Source organism: Nycticebus coucang, chromosome 22 (assembly GCF_027406575.1).
Source record: "Nycticebus coucang isolate mNycCou1 chromosome 22, mNycCou1.pri, whole genome shotgun sequence".
Taxonomy (NCBI): Eukaryota; Metazoa; Chordata; class Mammalia; order Primates; family Lorisidae; genus Nycticebus; species Nycticebus coucang.
In genome coordinates, this window is record NC_069801.1 from 3,215,961 (window position 1) to 3,224,993 (window position 9,033).

A 9,033-nucleotide genomic window follows, 5' to 3' on the forward strand; every position below is an offset into this window, starting at 1 on the left:
GGAGAGCATTTGGGGGGACATCACCTCATGTGCATGATGCAATGGTACATTTCAAAACTATTAAGAGAAGAATATAATTGTGATGGGTGTTAATCAGTTCAATGTAAGCATTCACATTGTATATCAAATCAGTATACCAAACCCCATAAATGCATCAAAGTACACAGTTATGATTTAATAAAAACAAAAATAAATAAATAAATAAATAAAAGCAAAGAAAGAAAAGAAAAAAACAATAACTCATACAAAAAAACAAGTTGTGGTATATGTATACCATGTTTTTGTTTTGTTTTTCTTTTTGTGTTTTTTTATGCTTTTTTACTCTTATTAAAAATGATGGAGACTTTATATCTTTTGTTTTAACCTGGATAAAGTTGGAACACATTCTTCTTAGTAAAGCATCCTCACAAGAACAGAGAAGCAAGATTCCAGAGTACTCAATTCTAATAAGAAGCCAGTTGACGATCTAATACATACCCACATAAGAGAAAAATTCAGAGCATTTCAAGGTGGGGGGCCGAGGAATGAGTGAGTGGGGAGAGGGTAGGAGGGAGAGGGAAGGGAGTTATGGTGTCTGGAGCACCTCTTGGGAGGTGTTAACTAAGACAACTATAAGAGGGACTTTACCTAACAAATGCAATCAGTGTAACCTAATTCTTTGTACCCGCAATGAACCTCCCCCCAAAAAAGATAATGGTCTATTTATCACAAACTCCCAGATATGTGCCCAGACCCAAGTGGTTTGTTGTGTATACTGAGGACCTGCAGGCGGGCCTTCCAGAGCCCTAGGCCTGTTAATAAGTCACACAGGATCTCTGTAAGGAGGGAGGGGGACATGATGAGGCTGGTCTGATCTCCTTTCTCATGACTAGCGACTCAGTTTTAGATATCCCTTTGGCCAAGAGGAGGTCCTGTCTGTCAGCTGCTGGGAGAGGGGAAGCCTTAAGATGTTATGTTTTTAGTTAACACAAGGGAAAGGCCATTATGTAAGAAGCCCGGGAAGAAAGCCTAAAATAACATCACGTCTCCTCCTGCCACCAGAGGACGGGGAGGCTCCCTTAGAAAGGGCTCCCCTTCCTTCCTGAAGTTGTTTCATGCCCTTTCTCATCAGAAAGAATAATGTTTTGCCCTTTTTGCATGAAGTCAGGGACAAACACAGAGCTCTTCAGTGATTTTTTAAGGGTAGGAAAAAAAATCTACTGGGGGAGAAAAAAATATATAGCCCCCCACGGAGCCGTGAGTAAGTAATAAATCTGCTACCTTTTGTAGCGTGTTCTCCTAAAACAAAAGTGACTGCAGCAGGCAATTTTTATTATTGCTCATATATTATTTAAATATTTCAGCGGGGAGATGCTGCGTGAGGGGAGACAATAGCCAGCCTGACGTAAGATTTATTAGGGAAAGTTGGCACAAATATATTTGTAGGGAACAAAATATGTTTGTAGAGATTATTTCAGGTTTACAGTGATTAATAATGGATCGGATTCAGGAGACATCAAGGAACCGCCTCCCTGGCAATTGCTGCACTACCTTGAGTCAGAATAGAACATGAACTTCAGCTGCCAGGGACCTTCTGCTAAAAGAATGAAGTTTTCTGAATAGAATGAAATGAATACCAGAAGCTTTCTTTCAGCTCCAGAAGGTGTCAGACTACTTAATCTGCACCAAGCCAAGCACTGACTGGTTAATGGGGTTTTCAGCCAGGAGGCATTGGAGGCTTGGCACCTGCAGGAGCCCCCTGAACCCTGCAGGGGAGAGGCTACACCAGGGGAGATTTATCTTTGCTCCAGAGGTGGGAGGAGGCTGCAGGGAGCCTGGGAAGTCAGCAGAACCTGCTCTCATGTCTTCTTTCAACTGCTGTGTCCAAAGTGCCTCTTTTAGGACATGTATTTGACGCCCTAACCTGGGAAGCGCATCATTTCAATTTGAAGGCGAGTTCCGGGGTTAACTAATAATAAAGTATAGGAGGCTCACGTGCATCTCAGCCAAGTTAGGAATCGGTTACTGTTCACAGAACTACGAGGCACTCCTCTGAGCCTGCAGACACTGTGTGGGAGGTCCCCTCCCATCTCCCACAGGGACTTCACAGTACAAAGTGGGTGGCAGGTGCTCTAGGGGAGAGCGGGGGGGAGAGACAGTCCCCTACCAACCCGGACCCACAGCCAAGTGGTGCCCCTGCTCTGAGCTGAGGAGGAGGGTCCCCAGCCTGCTTCCTCCCTGGTAGCCAGACTCTCCCAGACTATCCATCTTCCTCTGCGAGCTAGAGAGGGCTGGAAACAACAGCCTGATTAATAAAACGTGTGAGCAGAGCCGGAGGTTGGCACTAACAGGCTCCCAATAAACAGCCCATAGATTGAATCTTATCACCCAGGACGGGTGAGAGGGCCTTGTTGAGAAGCGACAACCGTGCCCATCTGCCCCATTAATGACGAATGGCCCACAATTCGTCAGTTGTGATTAGGAGCTTTGGCTGCAAGGCGTAAGGGCGCTAAGGAAGACCCCCCATGCCCAGGCTCCGCCAGGCGGGTGGACGTTTGCAGCTCGCCGGCTGCAGCCACTGGGGCTCCCAGCCGCCCTAGATTGTTGCCATGGAGAAGGAGGTGGATGGCTTTCATACAGCTGCGCGGATGTCTCCCCTGAGACGCACCGTGACAAGTTGGACTGGAAGTAGCAAATGAACAGCTATAATCTCCAAACTGTGTGAGTGCATGATTGATCAGCACGGGGGTGTGAGCGGCACTCCTTGTTCTGGAGCACAGGGCCCAGCAAAATGAGACGATCAGTCTGGGGAAGACACACAGGCCAGTGCAGCTGCTGGGGCTCTTCCACCAGCCACTGGGGGACCAGCCCAATCTGATGCCCCACAGGCCCTACAGATGCCAGGCCACTGTAGACCCCAGCTGGTCTCAAACCCTTCCCTGATTAATCCCACACGTGCTTGTTAAATAAAGGCTTCCATCCACTCTCCCCACCAGCTCCCAGTTGTTTAACAGTTTGGCCCAAGGAGGATGGCGCCTGTGTGTTTGGGGACAGGAGCCCACGGAGATGAGAGACCCTGGCAGCTCCAGCCTGGCTCCTTCTGAAGAGGACTGTGCCTGGCAGCCTGGGACTGCCCATCCCTAGCCAGATTCAACTGGATCAGAGCAGAGGCTGGACAGTGACCGATGGACTGGCAAAAAAGATTAATAGGGCTGACCAGCACCTTATGTCAAGACCCAAAGGTAGAGAAACTGGGAGACAGGCAGGGCTGGTCCACTTCTCTGATCCCAGGGTGGGGGATGGACAGACTCTAACCTCATCCCCCACTTTCAGATTTGATCTCCTGCTAGGTGGGGATGGGGCCTCACGCCCCAGACCCCCTGCAGTGGATGGGGCTGTGTTACTATTTCTGCCCACGGGGTAATAGGCATCTGTGTCATTGCTGATGGGAGACCCTCTGGCTGCCCGTCCCCTCTGCCACTGCCGACAGCCCCACCTCTGTCCCTGACAGAGGCCACCAGGGGAGCAGGGTTCCCACCCACATGTTGGGGTGACATCCAGGAAGAGTCACCCTGACTCACAGCAGCTCATGTGTATAGACACAGGCCTTAGCTGTGCAGAGCCACTGTCCTGGAGCTATTTGTCACGGCACCGTCACACAGACTGCCTGAGTGACACATGGGAGGCTGATCAGTGCATTTCAATAATTCCCTGTAACATGAGTGGGTTCAAGTGGGTCTCTGCACATCGAATTCAAAATATCCCTTCTGGGAAAATTGCAGCAGCCTGTTGTGGGGGGGCGGTGCTTCCATGGGTCACTCAACCCCTTTCACCTGAACTCTTCACCTGTAAAACGGAAGGCTACCTCCAAAGCTGTTGGGAGAACTAAAATGGTTAAGAATACAGTCGGGTGAAGGGTAATAGCCTGCACCACTCATGACATGGATGGGGCCAGGGAGGAGCTGGGGGAGGTGGCCTGGTCCTGGGTGGGCTCTGGAGAGAGCAGGCCACAGATGGTATTTCCAGAGAGCCACTCCATGCTGTCCCCCCACACACACACATACAGTGTGATATTCCCACCTGATGTATAGTCTAATTCCTGTCCCCTTGAATGTGAGCAGGCTCACAACTGCTTTGCGTAACAGAATCTGGCAAGGTGCTGCTGGGCAGTCTCCAGATGCTTCCTAAAATGCAAGGCCCCCTCTCCCTGTGCATTGGAGCACGGGGCTGGAGTCTTGTAAGAAGTCGGACCACTCTGAGGCCAACCAGCCAACAGGACAATAACCTTGAAGGCGGCAAATCATGAGGAGAGGCCACGATGGGCTCTGGTCATCCGTCCTCCTGAAGCTGGACACCAACATGAGAGGGAGGCTGCCTCTTCATGGTCCCAACCCCAGCCTGCACGTCTCCCCAGATGAGGTCCAGACACCACAGAGCAGAGACCAGCTCACTATACTGGCTGAATTCCTGATCCACTGGCGCTGGAAACATTTTAGAACTGTCTGCCTTTCAAGGCAATAGATTTGAGGATAAGTCATGATGCAAGCAGACCCCTGGGATCAAAGGGAGAGCCAGTAGAACATGATACAGACTGGCCGGGAGGACTGAGGTGGGGCAGAGTCCAGGGACACGGCTGGAGCTCTGACTGCGTCTTAGGTTGAAACACAGACATCTGAACAGAAGCTTCAACTGGCAGGTGCTTACGGATAGAAGTTTATGGTTCAGAACCCGAGTTTTATAATATCAGAGAGTTAGTATATACAGCCAGGAGACAGGGAAGGTCACGCAGAGAAGCCAAGCCCAGTCCTGAGCATCTATCCAACCGAAATATGGAGCTGTGTTCACCAAACACAACACACGAATGTTCACAGCAGCCAAAAACCAGAAGCCACCCACAGGAGGGTGAATAAATAAATTGGGTTTGTTTACACAGCAGTGAAACTACTGCTCCAGGAAGCAGCATGGGCTGATCTCACAGATGGGACGTTATATCTAAAATCCCAGACAGGAAAGGGCATATATTTGATGGTTATCTTCATGGAAAGTTAACAGAGAAAACAGGCACGCAAATTGACCATCACAGAAACCAGCAGTATTATGAAGCGGGGGTGGGATGGTAGCGGCTGGAGCCTTCTGGGTGCTGGTGGTGTTCGTACAGGTGTGCTCAATTCATAAAAATCTGTCAAGATGTACAGGGTCTGTACTTTATTTCATGTTTTACTTCCTTTCAGAAAGCTCGCACAGACACCCAGTTTCCCCAGGCAGGTGGCCATACAGATCATCCTCGACGACTCGCAGAGACAAGGCTGGGCTGGAAGGCAGCCCTGTACGGTCAGCCTTTGAATGATTCTTTCAGCACAGCCTCCCTTCTCCAGAACACAGCCTCCTGTGTAAGGGAGGTTTGTCTGTATTTCTTTGTGTGTCTGAATCTAATGTTAACGAGGTCCTCGCCCCTGGAGAGGAAGGTGCGTCTGCCTCATGGAAAGGTCTGTGATCTTCTGTGTGTGGTCCTATAATACCACTGCTGATTACAGTTCATGCAACTGAGAATCAAATATAATTGCTGATGCTTCACAGAATTTCACGAAATTCGTTTTCATTTGTATCTGTGCCTTAAGATCGATCAAAATGAGATATTCGTTAAAAGAGTCTTAGAGTTTCAAGAAATGTATTATATAACTTTTAATTATTATATAACTTGATGCCATTATTTTTATCTCATACTTCATGTGGCATCATGTGGGCGGTGTCCGCTCAGTGATGAGGACAGTGTCACACTGACCATGAGGAGGGGGTTTGCAGGGGTCCTGCCTGAAGAGTGGCCTGGCTTAACAGGAGTAGGCAGGGTTGGTTAGTGTCTGGTGATTTACACGCACTTAAAAATTCAGAGGGTAAAATGTGACCCTCCAAAAGTTTGATGAGAAAATTTCCGGGTCCCAGCCCTGGGAAGCACAATTGTCCCTTCCACTGGAGGCTGTCTCTGGTCATCCTTTTTGATCCCTCGCTAATATTTCTGGCGCTATATGAGTTGAGGTGACCGAGGCTTCATGTCCATGTGGACACGCTGGGTAGCAAGCAGAGACCATCCCGAAGTGGATGTCTCAGGTGCACAGGTGTCCTGCTGCCCACCCCACTGGCCCTGTCACTCGTCCCTCCAAGTCATGTTGTGCCACATTCCTGCCCAGGATAGAGCAGCTAGAAGAATGGACACCCCCAAAACCAAATGTCCCTGTTGGCTCAGAAAAGCTGATAGGAAGAGAAAAACATATGTGTTTCTTCCATGACTGCCATGCCAGACCACGTCTCTAGAAAGATTCCAGAAGCCGCTCTCCCCCTGAAGCCTCTGGAGACTGAGCCTCTGTGAGCTGTGTAGACCTGCGTCCAGATGAGCTTCAGTGTGCTCTGGAGACGGAGCTTCTGTGAGCTTTGTAGACCTGGGTCCAGATGAGCTTCACTGTCCTCTGGTGACCGAGCCTCTATGAGTTGTGTAGACCTGGGTCCAGATGAGCTTCATTGTCCTCTGGAGACCGAGCCTCTGTGAGCTGTGTAGACCTGGCTCCAGATGAGCTTCCCTGTGCTCTGGAGACTGAGCTTTAGTAAGCTGTGTAGATCTGAGTCCAGATGAGCTTCACTGTCCTCTGGAGACAGAGCCTCTGTGAGCTGTGTAGACCTGGGTCCAGATGAGCTTCACTGTCCTCTGGAGACTGAGCCTCTGTGAGCTGTGTAGACCTGGGTCCAGATGAGCTTCACTGTCCTCTGGAGAATGAGCCTCTGTGAGCTGTGTAGACTTGGGTCCAAATGAGCTTCAGTGTGCTCTGAAGACCGAGTCTCTGTGAGCTGTGAGACCCAGGTGCAGATGAGCTTCACTGTGCTCTGGAGACCAAGCTTCTGTGATCTGTGTAGACCTGGGTCCAGATGAGCTTCACTGTGTTCTGGAGATGAAGCTTCTATGATCTGTGTAGACCTGGGTCCAAAGGAGCTTCAGTGTTCTCTGGAGACCGAGCTCCTCCTTCACCCTCTGGAGACCAAGCTTCTGTGAGCTACGTAGACCCGGGTCCAAATGAGCCTCCCTGTGCTCTGGAGACTGAGCTCCTGTGAGCTGTGTAGACCCAAGTGCAGATGAGCTTCCCTGTCCTCGGGAGCCTGAGCCTCTGTGAGCTGTGTAGACCTGGGTCCAAAGGAGCTTCACTGTGACACTGTGCTACCCCTGGTGATTTTTTGGCTTCCTGTGGCAAAAAAATATCTCAAATCCCTTTAAGCATCATTGTATTTGTCTTTGTTTATTCATTTTTATTTGTTGTTATTGTCACTCAAGGATCTTTGAGAAGGCATGTGTGTTAGATGGACCTAGACTACGATCTTTTAAACAAATAGATGAATAAAAAGTAAATGAAAAAGAATGGAAAAAGGGAAGGGAAAGAGGAAGGAGGGGACAGTAGGGGATGGAGGGAGGAGAGGAGGGGGGAGGGAGTGAGGGAAGGAGGGAGAAAGAAGGAAAGGGAGCTTGTCCCTCTATAGTTGAGGACATTGAGACCCAAGAGGTTCCCCATCCTGTCCCCATACACTGCTAGCAGTGGCCAGGCTGAGTGAAGAGTCCAGGTTGCCTGCCTGGCATCTAGGCCTCCTTCCCCTGGGCCACACAGCCTGCATCCTTGGGATCTTTCTAGAGTGTGTGGACTTTATCTGGACCTCAACGAATGTTTATCCAGCCAGGGCTGGGCAGCAGAGGATGGATCTGGCTTCAGTGTTCCAAAATGTGGAATGGACATTCTTGGGAAGGCCAACACGGCACAGAGCTAGGTGCTTTTTATTTTAAGAGGTGGGCATTTATTTCAAAGCGTATTAGAAAAATGATACATAACTAGAGATCAAGCTAGGGATGTAATGACATGCCTGCAAATCCGAGGTACGTGAGGAAGTCCTGCAGCTCACTAGCAAAAGAGCAAAAACCCAATCAAAAAACAAGGAAAGTAATTGAAGAGACATTTCTCCAGAAAAGACGCACAAATGGGCAGCGAGATATGAAAGGGCACTTGGTATCAGTGACCACCAGGAAACACAGGGCAAAACCACAGTGAGACGGCACGGCTGCTGGCAGGATGTTTATTACAAAAAAAAAGAAAGAAAAACCAAAAGGTAACAAGCGTTGCCAAGGACGAGGAGTAAGGGGACCCTCACACTGCTAGTGGGAATGCACACTGGGGCAGCCACCGTGAAAACAGCATGCAGAGTCCTCAAAAGATTAAACATAGAACTACCGTCTGACTCACAGCTGGGCACGTATCCACGGAAAATAAAGTCAGTATGTCAGAGAGACATCTGCCCTCATTTGTTCACTGCAGTGTTATTCACAGCCGCCAAGACGTGGCATCACCCAAAGAGTCCATCAGTAGATGAATGCAGCAGTTAATGGCACAGAAACGTTCTGAGAAAGTGTTGTTAGGTGAGTTCCTTGCAAACTACATGGTGCAGCCTCCTGCACTCCTGGGCTATACGGTGCAGCACAGCAGACCTGCGTGGCATGCTGTGTACCTAACACTGTGGGCAGCCGTGACACCACCCTAAGTATTTGTGTAGCTAAACATATCTGAACTTAAAAAGCGGGCAGCAAAAATATCGCATTATAATCTTATGGGACCAGCGTCATATAAACGTACATGGTCTGTCACTGCCCGAAATGTTGTTATGTTGGGCATAACGCACGTGCGCGCGCACACACAGGAATATCACTCAGCCTTTAAAAAGGAGGAAATTCTGCCATTTACAACATCGTGGATGAAGCTGGGGAACCTTATGCTAAGTGAAGTAACTCAGACACAGAGGGACAGATACTACCTGATGGCTTTGACAGGACGAATCAGAGATGTCAGACTCACAGAGGCAGAGAGAGGAATGGGGGTGGTCAGCGGCTGGAACAGGGGAAATGGGGACATGTTAGTCAAAGGGCACAAAGTGCAAATCGAGTGTGCAAAGGGTGCAAATCGAGTGTGTCTTGGAGAGGGACTGCACAGCAAGCCCGGTGCCTCCAGCCTCCAGAGCTGTAATTCACACTGT